The following is a 20,717-nucleotide window of genomic DNA, read 5'->3' as shown; positions in this document are numbered from 1 at the left end:
CACTGCACTCCAGCCTAGGCGATGGAGAGAGACTCTGTCTCAAAAAAATAAATAAATAAGTAAATAAATAAATAACAGGTTAAGTATCATGATGATGGCAAATGGAAAGCTGAAAATCTTGAGACTATTTTCAACAAACTTGACTGAAATATACCATTTTCCAAACAGGTTCACCTGGTAGTCTGAATAGAGAGTAGAAAGAGGAAGATGGAAATGAGGAAGAAATACATGTTCTTTGTCAAGAAAGGAGTAGTTTATTAGCATAATCCAGCATGTTCCTGGAGAGCAAGCACCATCCACCATGAGCACCGGCCTGCACTGAGCCACCCATGGGGAGGCACACACAGAAAGTTACATTGTAAAAGCATCTTGTTGCCAGTATTGTCAGGAATCATGGAGGAATCCCTTTAAAAAGCACACTTCAGGGAGTGGCAACTAACAGAAGGCCTGACCATCAGAAGGGAAAATGAGGCTGGGCGTGGTGGCTCACACCCGCAATCCCAGAACTTTGGGAGGCCGAGGCAGGTGGATCACAAAGTCAGGAGTTTGAGACCAACCCGGCCAACACGGTGAAACTCGGTCTCTACTAAAAATACAAAAATTAGCCAGGCATGGTGGCACACCCCTGTAATCCCAGCTACTCAGGAGGCTGAGGCAGGAGAATTGCTTGAACCCGGGAGGTGGAGGTTGCGGTGAGTCGAGATCATGCCACTGCACTCCAGCCTGGGCGACAGAGCAAGACTCCATCTCGGAAAAAAAAAAAAAAAAGAAGGCAAAATATACGTGTAAATGTGGCGACACTGGGATCCTCTAGATATTCAGTTGATTAGGAGAACTATGGCTATTTCCATAGCAACCGAATGTATGTAATAAACAGTTTTGTTACATTGTAGTTAAAACCACTGGATCTCAGATGGTGAGGGATTTCTGAAATCCCAAGTCAATTTCCTCGTTTCTCTCCTCTAAGCTTCTATATATAGAGGATAAATACATCAGAGTTAATAGTTGCCTAATTTAGAATGAAAAGCAACTGGCAACTGCCCAAAATGCTTTGACAGTAAGGACTATTCCCCAAATCTGGCGAAAGTCCAGGCCTGTTTATCATACAGAGAGAACCACCACCACACAGCAGCCAGATTCTGTGGGATATTTTGGGGAAAGCACCCAGGATACGGACAACTTGGGTTGTAGATCTGGTTTTGCCTTTTCTGGTCACGACTCTTGTGAGCCTCAGTTTCCCCACCTGCAAAGTGAGACAGAACCTGCTAGGTACACCACAAAGATCTGTTACGATCTTAAAGCGAGATGCCAAGTGCCCACATCCGGAAATTATAATGAATTATAAAGATATTTGTTTGGTTTGGCGGGGCAAGGGGTTTTGAGACAGGGTCTCGCTCTGTCGCCCAGGGTGAAGTGCAGTAGAGTGCACTCATGGCTCACTGCATCCTGCATGCACGACTGTATCTGGCTAATTTTTAAAATTATTTGTAGAGGTGTGGGGGTCTCCTTATGTTGCCCGGGCTGGTCCTGAACTCCTGGACTCAAGTGATCCTCGCACTTTGGTCTCCCAAAATGCTGGGATGACAGGTTTGAGCCACTGTGCCCAGCCAAGAATAAAAACAAAATTAAAAGAATTATTTCCTCACTGACAATTAGTGTAGGTGAAAACAGGCAAATTGAGTAGTTTGAGATAGTCACAGTGAAGGAGACTCATGGTTCCTGATCACCAGCTGAATTCTCAACTGAATTCTCAACACTGACATGCTCAAGAGAAAACTATGACATACCCACATACATGCACATGCCTACACATGCACATACACACATGCATACAAACCCACACACAAAGCACATGTACACGCACACACACGCACACAATTCTTTGCCTCCCCTTAATTATTTGCAAACTCTTAAGTATCTAACACACTTGGTATCTGAGAGCCAAGTCAAATTAAAGTTTCCTTTAATTCTGAGCACCTGTATGCAAGACCCCTGCTAGATGTCTACACGAGGCATCCCTTTTCATCATCATATTCACTCGTCAGCCAGGCAACATTTACAAGGTGCTTGGGGAACGCAGACAAAAGCAGCACCTCTGAACTCTGGAGTGGAGCATAGAAGCATGCAGGGAAAGGCTTACACGCACAAGAGCAAGAAGGGGTTTCAGGTATGGTGAGGGAAATGCATATGGGATGCACAGAAGACGAGAGTGGGGATCGGAAGGGGTCTTGCAATGAAGTGAGGGGACACCCAAGGAGATGCAGGAGCTCATCCCACCGGAAAGAGCCCAGCTAAGCAGGGGGAAAGCAAGCCAGGATGTGAACCTGGACCCGCATGGAACAGCGTCCTCCCAGTCCTCAGGCCGAAGTACTGCCTAGGAAGGAATTTGGCTATGTGAGTGCTGAGCTATTAATATGGTTGTTATGTCTGACGTGTAGCTCTGATTGCCACAAACCACATGAAAAAAAATGTTGTATTATATAACAGACACTGAGTATTCAATTAAACGCAGCCGAGATAGTCAAATTAAAATATAACCCACGGATGACTCATCTCCACTGTACTTCCTAACTTTCCTCAGATGCCATCTTTAATAACCATCAAAACACAATCCCTTTGAATGAACGGAGGCTTTAGAACCTGTGCAGTGCATACAAAGGAAGTATGTTTACCAGAAATATATCTTCCCAGCTGATCTATACTTATCCTCTTTCATCTTTATCCACATTTTATACAAAGAAAATAGGCATTGCTGTTACCATAGAAAAGCACGAATGCTACAATTTTCAAAGATTCTGTGCTTTCAAAGATAGCTCTAAAAGAACCCTGACAGGATATAAAGGGTTAACTCTCTATTGGGTTGGGCAGAAAAGAAGGTTTATCCAAGGGGGTAAGCTCAGCCATCCTCCCTCCCTTCCACAGACACATCCAACCACGACTCCCTCACTGGATTACGCTGCCCAGTTCACAGCCAGGGGCATTTCCACAGCTGTTAAACCTGCATCAGGAAACAAACGGCCTTATTTTTAGCTTTCAGTGGTTTGTGTAAAACCCCGTAATAATTAGGCCTCATTACTCTGTGCAGCTTCATGCCACGGTGCCTCTGCACAGATGAACAGGGAGAGCCTTGGCCTTAGAAAAAAGGTGCCCACAACCCTGGTCCTTGCACGCACAGCTCGCCCCAGCAATCACAAGAGAAAGGCCCTCACTTCTAATGCACAGTGCACAGGCATACCTTTCAGGGCAGTGTCATTACAACCCCAATCCAAATCAGATCAAGAAAGGAAGACACAGTCACATGAGGATAGGAAAAGCATTACCAGGAACACAGAGGCAACTCCAACAGACCCAACACATCTTTTAGTGTTAGCATTCTTCATTTGCTTTACAGTTATTTTAAAGTAATTATAGCTTTACAAGATGTTGCAAATGTTTAAAAGCCCAGGATGGTTCCACATACCCCATGCCCAGTGTCCCCCAAGGCTGTCATCTGGCATAATTCTAGCACAATATCAAAAACTAGGAAATAGACACTGGTACATTCCACAGATCACATTCAGATTTCAGCAGCTTTAGATGTAAACGTATGTGTGTGTCTCTGTGTGCAGTTCTGTGCAATCTCATCACATGTATAGGTTTGTGCAACCACTACAATTGAGATACAGAACCAATCAGAACCGTTCATTGTGACAGGTCTCCCTCGTGACCCCCTTCATAGCCACATCAGCCTCCCTCCTCTCTAATCCCAACCCTGGCAATGACTGACGTATTCAACTTTTCAATTTTGTTATTTTTAGGAACATTATATGATTTTCTATCTAATAGCTCTACAAATTACTAAAAGTGGGGTGCTGAAATCTTCAACTATAATTGTGAATTTGTCTGTTTCTCCTTTAAGCTATTAGTTTTGGTATCACGAATTTCATGGTTTTGATGCATGCATATTTGGGACTGCTATGTCTAATTGCTACACTGATGTTTTAAATTGTGATGTGATGTCCTTCTTTTCATTGCTCTTTAATCTACATTATCTGACATAGTCATGCCTGCTTTTTTAAAAGTTAGTGCCTGCATAATATATCTTTTTTCATCACCTGACTTTCAACTTACCTGTGCTGTCATGTTTGATGTGAGTTTATCGGAAAGCATGCACTGAATTTGCATCCTAGTTTTTATTCATTCTGAAAATCCCTGTCTTGAAATTGCTATGTTTAGACCTTTTATATTTAAAGTAGATATTTTAATAGCCTTGAGAGGTCAAGGCTAAAGCCTGCCAATTTATTTCTTGTTTTCTGTTTGTTCCGTTTTCTATACCTCTGTTTGCTTTTCCTCTTGCATTCTTATAGATCACATGAACATCTTTTGGAAGTCCATTTTAATTTTTCTATAGTGTTTTCCATTATATATTTTGGTATGATTTTTAGTGATTAAGTTTTAACATGTATGTAAGTCATACATCAGAGCCTACTGGTATCAGCATTTTAACACTTCAAGCAAAATTTAAAAACTTGCCCTCTATTAAGTCCTTTTATTCTCCCATCTTTTAAAATAGAAATGTCTTAAGAATTTCCTCCACATTTTTTTAATAGAGACAGGGTCTCACTTTATTGCCCAGGTGGGAATGCAGTGGTGATCATAGCTCCCTATAACCTCGGACTCCTGGACTCAAGCGACCCTCACCTCAGCCTCCTGAGTAGCTGGGACTACAGGCATGTGCCACCATATCCAGCTAATTGTTTTTTAAATTTTTTGTAGAGATGGGGTCTTGCTATGTTGCCCAGGCCTCCTCTACATTCACTGAACACTACATCAGATAGTAACGTTAATTTTTGTTTCAATCTTCAAACATACTTTAAAAAAAACTCATGAGAGGGGCAGCCTATTGTATTTATCACTCATTTACTCATACCATGTTCAGGGTGTTTTAGTTGTGGACAGGGCATGGGAGGAAGAGGGATACGCCATGTTGGCCAGAATTACAAGCCTCATCTTCACTTATAACTTCATTCAGTCTTGACTGTGTATGTTTCATGGTGGAAAGAAATCATTTTTTTGCATATTAAAATCGATTTATTTATTTTTAATTATTATGGGTACCTCATAGTTGCATATATTTATGGGGTACATGTGATGTTCTGATATAGTCATACAGTGTGCAATGATCAAACCAGGGTAATGGGGTACCCATCACCTCAAGCCCTTATCATTTCTTTTTTTTTTTCTTTGTTTTTTTTTTTTTTTTTGGTGGAGTTTCACTCTTGTTGCTCAGGCTGGAGTGCAATGGTGCAATCTCAGCTCACCGCAACCTCTGCACTGCCACCTCCTGGGTTCAAGCTCAGCCTCCCAGGTAGCTGGGGTTACAGGCATGTAACACCACGCCCAGCTAATTTTGTATTTTTAGTACAGACAGGGTTTCTCCATGTTGGTCAGGCTGGTCTCAAACTCCCGACCTCAGGTGATCCACCCACCTTGGCCTCCCAAAGTGCTGGGATTACAGGCGTGAACGCCCTTATCATTTCTTTGGGTTAAGAACACTAGGAACATTCCAATTCTACTGTTTCAGTTATTTTTTTTAACATTTTAATGTATATTTTATATATAACATTTTATATTTTAGCATTTTAAAATTAAAGTATTTAAAACGTTAAAATACAAAATACATTATTTTTAACTATAGTCGCCCTACTGTGCCACCTATCACTAGATCTTATTCATTGTATCCATCTGTATGTTTCTACCTGTTAACCATGACCACTTTATCCCTCACTCCCTGCCACTCTTCCCAGCCTCACCACTCTACTCTCTCTCCATGAGTTCAATTTCGGGGGAAGAAATCTTCAAGATCATAGAATTAAATACTCGCATTTAACAAATGCAAAACAGAATCATCATGCAAAATTGCAAAGGTAGCAGAGATTACCAAACTGTTATTTGTAAGGCTGGATGTAAACATAAAATTAAAGAACCAAGATTTAAAAACTAAAAGTATCTTTTAAATAGCTGTAGTAATGACAGTAATAATAGCAAATGAACGTTTTCTTTTTGATATTTACCCTGTGGCCCACCTTAAGTGACATTCCATTTCCCATGCATGACAAGAGGAGGAATAGGAAATAAGGGAGAAAAAGGAGCTGGTGTCAGGTAAAAGGAGACCATAAATGCTCATGTGGGCACTCATGTTGGAAAGGCTGGGCACTCCCGACAAATCATTTCATCTTTCTGGGGCACCATTTCCTAATCTTCAAAATGGAAATGATAAAACCTCATCTAACTGCCATACAGGCTTATGTGTTGTTGCTTTTTTTTTTCTTTTCTTTTAAAGGTGCTAATGAGCTACTTCATATGACAGCAATAGGAAAAATTATAAAGTTGTACAGAAGAAAAAGTATAAACCTGGCTATTTATAATGGATGATAACAATAAAAAGTGTGCATTTGTGTTGAAATGGCACGTGTGGTAAGCCACTGAGACAAGTAGGTTTACAAGTATAAAACCTTTCTCAACCTCAGATAATTCAAAGTAGAAACCCCCTGACCTTTGAATGTTATTTTACCAAGCACACGCACAAACATGCACACACAGACCAGCTTTTTAGCCTGAAGCCACTGTCTAAAGGAAAGCATGCTTACATAAGTACACTAGCACTGAAAAATGGCCTCTGTGAAACTCCTCAATAATCCAGCCAAGTGTGATGCTATTTTTAGGTTTCAGGGGAAATGAATTGTTCAGATGAAAGCATTACTCCTTCATTCTACCCAAGTACCATATTACTTATGGTCAAACAATTTTTAAGGCACCAACTGAGTAGCGTATTCCTATTGCTTGGCAGATGGGAAGCAAAAACAGAATATTTCTATTGTGACTCTTTCTGAAAAGTAATTTGTCAGAGGTAATGTACTTTCCACTCAGCAGCAGCATACCCGGCTTCTTGCACGCACGGAAGTCACTCAGCGTGGTGAAGTAGGGGGAGGCCGAGGGCTGCAGTGACCCTGCCAGGCTTGTCACGAGCCATTGGCTGCTCTACATGAAGCAGTTCAGAAACTACAGGCGAACATGGAAGGATACGAAATGGTCTGCAAGCCGCTGAGAGCCTGACAGTCGTTACTTGTATGGTTAATCATCAGCGCATGTCAAATGCAGGGCAGGGCAGGAACTAGGGAGGCAATCGAGTGCCTCTTGCCTCTTCAGGGATTCCTATGTCACCTGCAGGACTCAGGGTACCTACGGGAATGGAGGCCTGGGGCGCCCCCTGCCTTGAAAGAGGAAGGATTTGTGCAGAAGCAATGTTCCATGGTCCTAGGACACATTTAGACAGCCAGAGTTGCTCTCAAAGGGAAGACGTGTCAGGAAGAAGAAACATGAAGCCAGTCGCTTCACGGCCCAGGAAGCGTTGAGCAAGAAGGATCAGGGCTCTCTATTTCCACTACAGCCACCTCTAGATCTGAACACTCATCTCTGCCTTCTTCCAGGGAGGCAAGGAGTTATCCATCCCTTCTGAAAATGACCTCGGCCAGCACAAGAACTGGTGCCCACCCCCGTGCACACCAATTGCAGGGGTTAGGTGCTTTTGGTGTGAAAATAACAGGACATGGATTGATTGAGAGCACACCACTCCAAACTACATGAATATCACCTCGCTTCGGTCCCAAACGCATCCTGTATTACTGTCTCTGTTCTACAGTGAAGGAAAACAGAGGGTCACGGTTGCAGGTTTCACACCTGGGTTAGGGCACAGCCACGATTCCAGCCAAAGTCTCCAATGCCAGAGCCCGAGGAGTGAACTGCCAAGCAGCAGAGCCTCCCAGGACTTGTGGGGACCATAGATGTTGGCAGTGGAATTTTCTTATTTCTAGTAGGATCTGGGGGTGACACAGTCCGGGACATTTTCACCCGCCCCCTTTCATCTTAACTGCTCTGACTAATGCGGCCACCGGATGGAGCGCACCAGAAGAACCAGTTCAGGATGGTAAACTCTTATGTGACACAGTTCTACCTGGAGCATGTGAACTCCAAAGGCGGGGTGCTAGCGCTGGCTGTTTTAAAATGCATCAGCCCTCTACAAAAGGTGTGGTTTAATCAGGTTTATTTTAAATTCTTAAATTCATAATATGTTCTCTTTGGTGTTAAAAGGTGACCTCCACTAATCACTGAGTTAAAACAATCTAACGGTAATTCCTTCTGCTGTGGTCTCAGGCACTCATTCCCAGAGTAGGATCTCCAGACCGGCAGTATCAGCGTCACCTGGGCACTTGTTAGAAATGCACATTCTTGGGCCTCATCCCAGACCAGTTTATTCAGAAACTCTGGGGGTGGGATGCAGCCAGCTGTGTTGAAACAAGCCCTCCACGTGACTCAGAGGCATGCTCAAGCATGAGAACCTTGGGTCTGCAAATCCCGTATGAAGTAGGAAGTCCAGATGCAAGCTCAGAGCAGCAGGCCAAGGACTTGCATTTAATGCACTGTAGTGAGGTTGGCCAGAGAAATAAAACAATCAAAACGAGGTTTGAGGAAGATAATTCCAGAAATAGGAAACAAGATTCCCTGCGTAACAGTGGTTTTACGACCACAGTTGCTGGAGTCACCCAGACAAGAGTCAGAGTCTCAGCTTTGCTACTTCCTTATAATGCAGGCCATTCTCCATGAACCTTGATTATCTTCCCTGTAGAAAGGGAACAGTAACAGGACCTACCTCACAGGTTTCTTTGCAAGCAAGGAAATAAGGTATATGCCTACTCAAAATGAATACAATTTACTTAACTCAGCAAAGTAAATTGGAATTAAGATATTTTAAGGTAAATAGTGTTAGCTATTTTAGTGCTAATGTGCTATTAAAAATATGAAAACAAGATTTGATACTATGATGGCAGAAAGCAAATATTCTATGACTATCATTTGTATAAGCGCTTACTACATGAGGCTGGGAATGCCTGCAGCCCCTGCCTAGGGCCGAACTGACTCAGTCACACCAAGGCTCACTCTTCTTTTGAGAACCCTCAGCCTCATACATACAGTTTTCCCTTTACCTTGGATGTAATTTATGTGTTTTTTTTTTTTTGTCAATTGGCCTGTCAGCTCTTGCTAAGAGCATGTAGTCCCTAAATACTCCCTCTTTTCTATCTTTTCTTGAGAAAGTTATTTAATCAGTGGTGTTGAAGAATTAATGTGTACTCCACAAAATAATACATAGCTAAGATTAAATCATGTGTAAATAGAGTTCCCTAATCAAGGGGAATAAATTGCATGACTATAACATCTGAGGAAGTGAGCAGCAAAACCTCTCTATGCAAAAACTGTACATATTAGGCCCTCAAAATATCAAGTTCCATACTCCCCAAGGTTGTAGAGGACTATGATTTAAGAAGCATAAACAAAGTTTAAATGAATGCATGGGTGATTGATTCATAAATGAACATATTCCCTGCAGGGTACCCTTGGGTGAAAAGCGAGGCTAAGATTAATCACACCATATCGAACACAATGAGGATGACTATGCATCCAGATAACTGTTGTACCTGCCCCTCCATAACGGCAGCTGGAAAGTCCTGGTGTCAAACTATCTGATTCCCCAGAGTAAGGCTCACTGCTCTTCCATAAACGGCCCCACACTCCGTCTATCTGTCTGTTTCCCTCTTCTTGTTCTGTCTCCTTTCTTGGTTTATCTCTTTTCCCACCTCTCAAACCCCTGGTGTATCTGCTCTGTGACCCCCACAGAATCCTGCCCTTTCCTTACCACAGGAATTTTATCTCTTTCATTTCAGTGATGTCCTTCCTACTTAGGGAAGTATCTCCAAAATTTAGACAGCTTGGATTAAGTCCTGGCTGCATGTTCGCTAAGTGTGTGGCATCCCAAAGCTGCATTTTCCTCATTTGCTTATTGGGGATTATGCTGGTATCTTCCTCGTTGATGTGCAGTGAGCAGTGAATCATATAAGCTGTCCAAAGCACCTAGCACATTGTCTGCCATGGGGTAGGTGTTCAACATGTTAATATTATCATTTCACTTCCTTAATTATTGATAGTTCACACCACAACCTGCTTTTCCCTCCAAGAACGTTGTGGCCTGTAATCTTGTGATGTTCTCATCACCCACAGCCTCTTTCCAAGACTCACTCTATCTCTCTCTCTCTCTCCCCCACCCCTCTCCTTTAACTTGCACTCCCTGAGTAGTCCTCCTATTCTGACATAAAAATGTCCCTTTCTTTGACCTTTTCTCTTGGCTACTTAAATACTGGTCCAAGACTTCCTATTTCTGCTGTCTTTCCTTTGCTACCTTTTCTTTCCATCTTCTACAACCACCATCACCCACTCCCTGTAAGAGCTCTGAGTTGTTTCACGGTTCTTCTTTTGATCCTGATCCTTTCTCTCTTTTGGGTCAAGTTAACCTTTCCTGTGATTCCCTTTCTCAGGATTGGGTGCCACTGCCTTTTGGGCATTCTCCTGATGCCGTGCACTGCACCTGCAGTATGTGTGTCTGAATCCAGTGTCACTTCCAGAGAGGCCCTGTCCATCTTCCAATGCACCCCTCATGCTGTGCAGGAGGTCACAGTCATGGTCACGGGCACAGAGCCACGTGAAGGTTGCTGCTCGAGCGCCCCGGAGCCTCACCTGGGAGGAGACGCAAGAAGTCTCCCGGTGCGGGAGCCTACAGGGCTGAGCGCGGAGACCGCTACGCCCCAACGCGGGCTCAAGCCCAGCGGGTAAGCGGGGCGGGGCGGCGAGCAGGAGGGAGGCCAGGCAGAGATGTGCAGGATGCTCCAGGTGGGCATGGAGGGGCGGGAGAGGTAAGGGTAGGCGGGAAGAGGGGCCCGGGACACAGTCTGCAGCAGCAGGGCAGGGCACGGCGCACTGGACAGACCCGGTCCAGGCACTGCAGCATGGGCTCCGGGAGGTGGCAGGTGCAGGTCTGACGACAGCAGGGTCGTGGCTGGCTGCGGAGGGACGCGGGAGGCTGGGCGCAGAGTTGGCCGCCAAGGCGCGGCTTCGGAGCACGGCCTGGGAAGGGAGGAAGGGAGGAGAAGAGGAGCCCAGGCCCGTGCCGACCGCAGCTCCACGCCAGCTCTCGAGCCGCGCGGCCGTCACAGGAGCCCACTCCGGCTGGGCTTTCCATACCCCAGCTGCAGCTTTTCCCATAAATATTGAGATAGGAAAATTACAATTCTGGGATTTGGGAGGATGATACTACTGACACTGAGAAAATTATGAAGTGTAACTGTACTTTGAGCAATTTGACGAGATTCATATATGCATACACAAGACACAAGCTACAACTTGTAAAAAATTTAAAACTCGCTTTTCCTATGCCTCTTTCTTTCTTTTAAGCCCTTGCCTTTTCCAAAGACCATTCATAGCTAAACATCCTTATCACACAGCTACTCTATGAGATATTTACTTTTTAAATAGTTTTATTTTATTTTTATTTTTTTCAGAGAAACGTCGCTCAGTTGGAGTGCAGTGGCACAATTACGGCATCAACCTCCGGGGCTCAAGTGATCCTCCTGCCTCAGCCTCCCAAGTAGCTGGGATCACAGGTGTGCACCACCATGCCTGGCTAATCTATGAGATAGTTGACTGCTGAGGAATAAGCCCTAGGTCACTTAAGGAAGTAAGAAATACTGTGATGTGTAAAGAAATGACAACATTATGCCAATCAAGAAGAGAAATAAGGCCTTTTATTTCCAAAAATGTCCTCAGAACAGAAGCTGAATAATTGGTCATTTTCCTTTCAGGTTCTTGATTGATTTGAAATTTTTTCCATGATAAAATAAATTAGGAGAAACTTCCATCACTAAGTGATTTGAAATAAACAGAATTCATTATGCTACTCAAGTATCTGGCAAATTTGTAGCAAACTCCAAATTCATTTTTCAAATATGTCTAAGAAAACATGCCAGAGATGGCCTTAGTTGTACCACAGTTGTGCCGGAAGGACAAGAAGACCAGCTAAGATTGGAGCAGGGACACATTCCTCCAAGTTCCCAGATGAAACCAGTGCCACTAAAAAGAGAATCTCTGGGTGAGGGCTTCCCGTTTCGAGAGTGCTTTAAACATTCATCAAGAGACCAACAGAATCTATAAGAGAGTTGTGTGCTTTATAAATGCTGGGGGTGCTTTATGGATGAGTCGTATTAAAGAATTATAAATTTCTTATTTGATTAGTTGGGGTAGGCTTTCCTGCTAGAATCTCAGACTGATTTTATTGTGCTTCATCAATTTTATGGTTGACATGTTTTCAATTTACTTTGTACTATTAAGAAGCTGAAATGAGTTTTGGAAGTGCATAATCAGGCCTTTCCTCCCCTCCTCAGTGCCACGGGGGGACAAGGTGGTGAGGGCTCTGAGCCTGCTGAGCAGACCACACGCAGGGAATTCTGTTTTCTCTCCTAGTCACTGTCTCAAAGAGTTTGAGCTCATTTGATCCCAGGGAAAAAGTTACTTGTCATTTTCACATCTATAAGTTTGCTAATTCACTTTGATATATATCAACAAATGGTTTCACTATAGAAACAATGGGTCATACCGAGAAAAATTTGGAATAATTACCCTGTATCCTTCTTGTTTTTTCTTAATGTTTTTCTCTTTTCCTATAGTTTTCTTTTCCCTCCCTCCTTTTCTTTGCGTGCTTAGAACTTTACAAACTGTTGGAAGGTCCAGAACGTGCCACAGTGACATAGGATTATTTTGAGCTGAAGACATTTGAGAATCAAGGAACGCAGGAAGAAACTTTCTCTAAATTCTCATTTTTGCCCAAAAAAGGGACCCTTCAAAAAGACCTCAGCTGTCATAAATCCCATCTCCAGGCATTTTATAACCAGGGAAGACTGACTGTTATCACAAGAGAGCAGAGAAGTCAGCGCCACACCCAGACATCGTCACAAGCCACCACATGGCCCATCTGTCCTCCTAAGACCCACTTATAGTTCCTGAAGATCATCTGCTCTTCCGTAAATGGAGTTTTTCCCTCTCTCTCTCCCCTATGAAGATTGGTATCAGCTCTCAAATCTCACCTCTCCTTTGCGTATTCACTTCTTTCCATGATGCCCCTATGCACATAAAATTTAGCAGTAATAAGTTAGTAGGCCTTTTCTTCTGTTCACCTGTCTGACGTTGCTTTAATTCACAGCCCTCCACCCCCAGCCCCTGAACCTAAGAGAGTGGAGAAAAAAATTTTTCTTCCCTACACTGTCCAATACCATTGATTTCTTTTCTTGGCATAATTCTCCATGTACACACACAAATTAAAGTTTTGATGATGGGAATGTCTGTGGGCTCAAACATCATGATCAGAGCAGATGCGCAATGTTTACAAGGACGGATGAAAAATATGTGATGGAGGAAGAATGATAAAATGCCATTAAAGAGAGAAAAACACCAAGAGAAAGGAGACAGCAAAAGAAAATGTAGGCCTGTTGGGGTTGAATAACTACTTACTTCATGGAGTCTTAAACTCTGTTTCATAAAAACATTACAAGCACATGTCATACTTACCTATCAAAAGCCAATGCACAAAATGGAAAAACTTGCATTTTAAGCAAAAATCAGAGTATATCATAATGGAGCTACAAATTGACCTCCTATCGTGTTTTTCTGGGGTCACTCTTTCTGGGACTAAATTCCAAACAAGCCGGGCACAGAAAGTGGGCATTTCTTAAAACTCAAGTAACTCTTGAAACTCAACATTCATTAATTCTGCTAGAAAAAAGTTGCAATTGTAACCTCCTTCCTTCCTTTTTTCCTTTCTCTCCTTCCTCCTTCCTTCCTTCTTCCTTAGAGGGTAGATGCAGGCGACTTAGTAACAAGGCTTATTTTAACACATCGTTTTAAACCATAGATGAGTGAATAGCTGAGTTCAGACTTCAGCTTATTCATGTTCTTCACATTCTCTCTGGAAAGTGAGTTCTTGTGGCCACTGCATTTATTACTTACCGGACAATGTCAGCAGCTGTACCTGTTCACCTAAAATTTTGCTTCATCCCCTAAGGTACTTGGAGTATAGTAAGATAGAACGGTAACCTCAAAATCCTGGCCATACAGTGACACTGATGATACGAATTATTCTTCCATTCTTAGACATGGAGCAAAGACCCTATCCAGCATGCCTGTGAAAGCAGTGACTGTGAAAGCCACCAGAAGCTCCCTCATTCAGAGCAAATCAGACAACTACGTGCATCACAAGACAAAGGTCCCAGGCAGGAAGGAGAAGCCAGCCCCAAATGCCACTCTTCACGGCAGCTGCCCACCACGCATAAATCTAGAAATGCACCAGAGTGTTAAAAACTTTGTCCAAAGCTTTTATTCTTGGAATGGAATAGAGCTAGAATGTGACAAGTTAATTAATGACCCATTATGGGGAAAACTCCACATTAAAGCAGATTTCTGTTTCTATTTATATCTTTTACCTTAGCAGTATTGTTATGTAAGTCCTCTCTTAAAGATATATATGCCTAACATTGTTAATCTATAAAACGTGTTATCTGGCAGCAAAAGCCAAACTGTTTCAGGAGTGTGTACATCAATGTATTAATTCAATCAATCAATCACATATTTAACCCTCCCTTTTTTTTTTTAGTATTTCCTGAGATGGTGTTTTAGAAACCATGGGCAGAGCTAGCAGGGCGCAGTGGCTCACACCTGTAATCCCAGCACTCTGGGAGGCCGAGGCGGGCCGATCACCTGAGGTCAGTAGTTTGAGACCAGCCTGGCCCACATGGTAAAACACTGTCTCTACTAAAAATACAAAATTTGCCTGGCATGGTGGCAGGTCCCTGTAATCCCAGCTTCCTGGGAGGCTGAGGCAGAAGAATCACTTGAACCCAGGAGGCGAAGGCTGCAGTGAGCCGAGATCACGCCACTGCACTCCAGCCTGGGTGACAGAGCGAGACTCAGATTCAAAAAAAAAAAGAAAAGAAAAGAAAGGAAAGGAAAAGAAAAGAAAAGAAAAAGAAAGAAAGAAAGAGAGAGAGAAAGAAAAGGAAAAGAAAAAAAAGAAACTATGCACACAGCAGAGAGGAATATAAGACCCTGTACTTGCAGCATTGAAATTCTAGAAAAAAAATAACAAACAAATCCATATACATTTAATGAAATGAGGGAGACTGATAAGATCTACGAGGAAAAACAGAGCCATGAGAAGGGGCAGGCAGGGATGCCACAAGGCCTCTCTGGGGAATGACTTTGAGCAGAAACCTGAGGGCATGTGCCCAAACGAGATCTGAAATCGTGAAATTAGAACCAGGAAGAGTGGCTGCAAAATTATGGGAAAGGATTTCAACAGAAATCACCAGTTTTGAGAAGGGCAAGGCTTACAGGATCAACAGGACACTCCTGCATAAATGGAAGGGATGGCTTCATTTTAGATGTACTGTTTTCTCCTTGAGGTCAAGTTAATAACGTATCAAATAAAACGAAGTTACCACAAGGAGTTAACCTTATATAACCCAAGCATCTGCCTTCCTTCTCCCTGAGAAGGTAGGATCAAACTGATCAAGCTAGTGGGCCTTCCTTTGAAATAATTACTTGTGGTTTCAAAAGTGTCAGGAGTCCCTGGGTCTCTTAATGAGGAACTGAATATTAAATTACACTCGAGAGCTCTGGGTCCAGTTGAGATTGTGGAGCTGATTTCTCATAGCACTGCTATTTCTTTTTCTCAATTTTCTGAACAACAACAAAACATGTTAAAGATCTTTTGCAGCTTATAAAACCAAAGATTTGATTTGGAATCAGTGCCCTGTTCTACTGAAGAGTGGAGCACTGGCTCAAAAGAGGGAGCTCCACCACCTTCTGTTCATTTCACAACCACACTCGGGCCCTTCCAAGAGGACCTAACCCAACCAGGAACCCGTTTAAAGACTGGATGACTCTGAACACCCCCTACCTTGTGTGTCTGTGTGTGTGCCTGTGCATGTGTGTGAGTGTGTGCGCGTGTTGGGAGTAGAGGTAAGCAGTGTTAAAAATTACTCATGACATTTGTTCAAGAAAATAAGGCAGACTTTATTCAGAACCATTGAGATAGGTATAAGGGCTGTTGAGATAGGTATAGGAACCACTGCAGTGGATCCTGCAGTTGGGGAGGAAGGTCAGGCTCACTTCCCAATACAACAAGGAAAGGTGGGAATTTATGGCAAAAGAGCAGAATGCGTTTATGTTGGAGGTGGGGGGAGGTCAGTCAATAGCAAAATTACTAGGAGGTAACATCAAGGGTAAGGGAGGATCCTGGAAAAACTGACCTAACTTTGTTTTTGCTAAAGACAGGCCAGGGTGATCAAACACCACCAGGCAGATGGTAAATGAGAAAACTGAACAGATACCGAAGACAGTCAGATATCCAGGGTTGGGGGTTCTGGTCGAAATGATTTCGCAGGGTTCTTGCTAAAAGTTTCCAATGCAGAGATGAACACTGACACCCAAAGGTCAGGGCCCAGTTGAGAAGTGAGTTCAGAAAGGCCTGATTAGAGTTTGGTCAAGGAGAGACTCTTTGTCATCAGAACTTATGCAGTATGCAAGTGTCCTTAAGAAAGGAATTGAGCTAATTAATTACAGTGCTTAAGGAGTCACCACTAGACCCTCTATCTTTTTGCATCCATAAGCACAGAGCACACCTTTCAAAGTTCCTGAGTTGTTAAGCAATGAATTCTTCAGCACCTGCTTGCAACTATTTATTTTGCTTCAACAGACTTCTCTTTGTGACTAGCACTTGATTAAGTTACACAAAATCAGATTTCTGCGGCTCCCCCCAGGGTTTTTCCTCTTCTCTTTTCATTTCTGACTGTGGTCCTGCCAAGTCCCTGGGGGTGGAAGGCTGGCTCAGGGCATTGTCCATCAATCTGTGAGATGAGAGTGGACCAACAAGGAGTGGACAGGCTCCCAGACACGAAACAGAACCCGGTAGGACTAAAACTACCACTTGGGAAGATCACAGAGACTCAAGGCACTGCACTTGTGTGTGTACACACATATACACACACAGGTGCACAGGGGCAGAACTGCCAATTCTTTATAAGTGTTCAATTTCTTACCAGAAATGGCTCTTAAGTTCAAGCTACTAACACAGGAAGAAAAGAACTTAGTGAGCTATTCTATCTTGCTATCTTAGATTTCAGTTTCTTAGGCATACATACACTCCTAAATTCTCCATGCTTAAACATCTCCATCAGGCTTAAAATAGATCAGTCTTAAATAAATCTTGTTAATTCCATCATTTACATTACACTCCCCCACTAACAGACCTAAGCATGAATGATGTTAATCAAATAATACTTTCAAGATAAAATAAATGATTACAATTTCCACATGATACCAGATATTATATATTTTTTTTCTATGAATTTTTTCTCCCTTAGATTTTTAAAAATTTATATAGCGACTTTGGTTTAAAAATCTATTTTAGCAATAATATTAACTAGAGAAGTGGCTCATGCCTGCTCATTTTAGGCTTGTCTTTTGAGTGAACTGGGTATGACAGGTTTGGTACCTGTGCTGGGAAGAACTCTTCCATGATTGAAATGGTCGCACATGGAATAACATCGATAAGTTGGATCCCAGTTGCCTCTTTTGACCTCTATATTACTTTTATTCTTTGGCCTCATCTAAAACATCTGAAATTTAAGTCCTTTAGATCAAAAGGGCAGGACTGAAAACAGCTGTGATTTCAGAGGTAGGAAGGCTGTTCTGCCCCCCAAATACGTTCCCTGTTTGATGAAAGGTGCCCCAATTCCCAGTTAGAACACCTTTCCCTTCGCTGATTTCAAACATGGACTGTTTAAATGCAAATATCCATAGAAGAGATCAGACAAATCTTGTTCAACGAGGGCCTCCAGAAACACATGAAGCAGCCTCCACTACATCTGTGAAAGAGAGGTCAGGAATTTATTTTCTAATTAGGCACTGGGGGCCAGCTCTATCTAAAACTGCGCTGTGTGGGCATTTTAGCAATTTGACTAGTGCCAGTAACAAATCCAAAGAAAAAAAACAGAGTGGGTGTGGCACCAAAGAAACGAAAGCCCAAAACAAGAGTGAGAGCAGAACCATGTGAGGGCTAGGATAGGGCTGCCCCCAAACGCTCTTGAGACATCTTCATAAGACCCACTCAATCCCTTGTGATTTTTATCTTCACCAACCACAGCAACATTCTCATTATGATTTGGCCTCTCAGGAGGCTGACTGCAGGGAGAGAATGAGCTGGCCCTGTGGACTTCTATGCTTAGGCTGCTGACAATTTCTTATTCTAAATTAATTGGCACACATTCTAGTGCCTCCTTCAGGCTCCCGACAATGTTGTTTTCCTGGCCTTCGGCAAGCACGGTGTTACTAACACTCCTGACTGCAGAGTGCGGGGAAGATCCTGGCAACAGCCTGCCCAGGCCCTGTGCTCTTCCATGCTTCTCTGTGAACCTTATTGCATGAGAAAGCACAAGAAAGAAAGAGAAAGAAAGCCAGAGGGAGAAAGAGAGCAACACAGGGAGAGACAGAGAATGAGAGTGACAGAGAGAGGCAAAGAGAGGGGGAGAGAGATACAGAGAGGAAGAAAAACAGAGAAAAAGCCAGAGCAAGAGAAACAGTAAGAGAGATTCTAAAGGAAATACAGATGGATCGACTCTGAGGTGACCATGGCTCTCAACCCACCCAGGAAGGTGAGTTCTGAAGGACAGCCAGGTATACACTGGGAAGCTGCTTTTCTGGAGCCCTGGTTGCTGGGAGCAAAAAGGCAATTGGGGGCTGGTGTTTCTCTGTCCCAGATGAAAGTGTACCTCACTGAGGCTGACTTCAGTTCAAGAACCAGAGGAGCCCAGTGATTGTAAAATTTCCATTAAGTGGGAAGCCACGATATGTTAGTGTGAGTTTCTATGAACCTCAACTCTACAGACAGAGTGGGATAGCTCAAGGGAGGCTGTTCTCTGCAAAGACCCACAGGGCAGGGTCCCTCTAGGCAGGTCTCTATGGAACAGGAGACCCAGAACCTGCAGAAAGACCGCCAGCATCCACCCCGGGGGCACCAACAAGGTCTATATCATTGGCGATGAAACCAACACTTCAGTCATACCTTATGGGACATGAGGTGTAGGTTGTTGTCTTATTTGAATGTGTAAAATCAAAATGAAAACATTAACTCTTTTGGTGGGAAAGTCCCTCTGCCCTCTGGTACTTGCTTCTTAGCCCCTCACTCACTGAGCAATGTGGCTACACTGTCCACTGAAATCTGTTGCTGACCTCCTTAGTGTAAGCACAGGCTGGCATCTACCTTTCTAAAATATCCTCCCTGAACTTTCAGAATAAAACAGTGAGAATCGCACTCACCTGCTCTTGAGAAGTCGCACATACGTACTAGCATTTCACTCTGATCCGGTCACACGCATTGCTCTATGATGTGGTGTCTATTATACATTCACATCACAAACCCAGATGCTTGTCCCTACCTCACCCCACCTCCCTACTTTCAAGGTCAGGTTGACCATTTATTTTGGAAAGGAAATCATTTTTGATGATCACAATATCTTAAGTTAAATATTCTCTAATAGAGAATAGCAGAGAATATTAGAACTGAATCTAGGACCACCCAGAGCCAGAAACAGTTCCCTCCACAAAAGCCCAGAGCCAATCTCACTGCTTCCAGAAAGCTTCCGGAGATGGGGGAATTAGCCTGTCCCAGTGAGCAGGGCAACTTGCTCTTCCCTGCATCAGATGAAAAGCTGCATCCCGGGGCTGGGACCCACTGGATCCACAGCATAAATCTAACTCCTTACTCTCTAAGGCACTTGTCAATCATATGTGGAGAGACTGAGCCCTGATCTGTGGCCAGGTTACTCTACAGATTAACTTTCTTATTAGCATCTTCCCTCTATTTCTTTCATAATCTGGTGTGGTAGTTAATTTCACGTGTCATTCATTTTGTTGGGTAGGCTATGGTGCCCAGATGTCTGTTCAAACACAAGTCTAGATGTTGCTATGGAGCTATTTTTCAGATGGGATTAACAGTTAAATCAATAGATTTTGAGTAAGGCAGATTCCCCTCCATGACGAAGGTGGGCCTCATCCAATCAGTCGAAGGTCCTGAAGAAGCCTGAGGTCCTCCCAGGAGGAAGACTGCCTGTAGACTAAGGCTGCAGCATCAGCTCTTTCCAGGGTCTCTAGCCTGTCAGCCTGCACAGCAGATTTCAGAATTGCCAGGCTTCCCAATTGTGTGAGCCAACTGGTTAAAATGAGTATCTCTCTATATACATCCTATTGGTTCTCTTTCTCTGGAGAAGGCTGACAGGCACTTTATCACTCTTGCTCCCTTCCTAACACTGCAAGTGAAATGAATCCCCACCTTGGAAGAACTGGCCTCCTAGTCCTCCCTTGCTCACACCCTATATCCTACCCTATGGGCACCCTACAGCCTTGTTATGAAATTGACTCTTCTTGGTGTAACAGTCAAGTTCTATGGTAGCCAAAAATGACACATGGGAACACTGTTCGATATGTCTTCTGGCATAGATGATGCTTACCTTTCAGAGTAAAAATTCCTAAACTTGTTCTTCTCTTCATTTACCGCATGATTAAAAGCAAAGTTGTGGTGGTCAGATTGACTGCAGTGTTAAGCATTTACTAGGCAGCTAAACTTTTTTAGCTACTGACTCCATAGAATTGGATATGAGAAATATCCAATAAGTAGGCATGATTATTCAACATCATCATTAAGAGATACACTACTTTAAATGGTGGCAGCAGTGAGTGGAGAATGC

The 20,717-nt window shown here is 43.2% G+C and overlaps 1 protein-coding gene across 5 annotated transcripts in view; it reads right to left on the bottom strand.

The window, feature by feature from the left end:
• Positions 1–20,717, bottom strand: part of GABRB3 (gamma-aminobutyric acid type A receptor subunit beta3) — a 228,800-nt gene that overhangs the window by 114,762 nt on the left and 93,321 nt on the right. The window lies entirely within an intron of this gene.

This window comes from Pan troglodytes, chromosome 16, assembly GCF_028858775.2.
Source record: "Pan troglodytes isolate AG18354 chromosome 16, NHGRI_mPanTro3-v2.0_pri, whole genome shotgun sequence".
In the NCBI taxonomy this organism is placed as follows: Eukaryota; Metazoa; Chordata; class Mammalia; order Primates; family Hominidae; genus Pan; species Pan troglodytes.
Note: the sequence above shows the minus strand (reverse complement) of the source record. Positions and strands in the feature narration are given on the sequence as shown.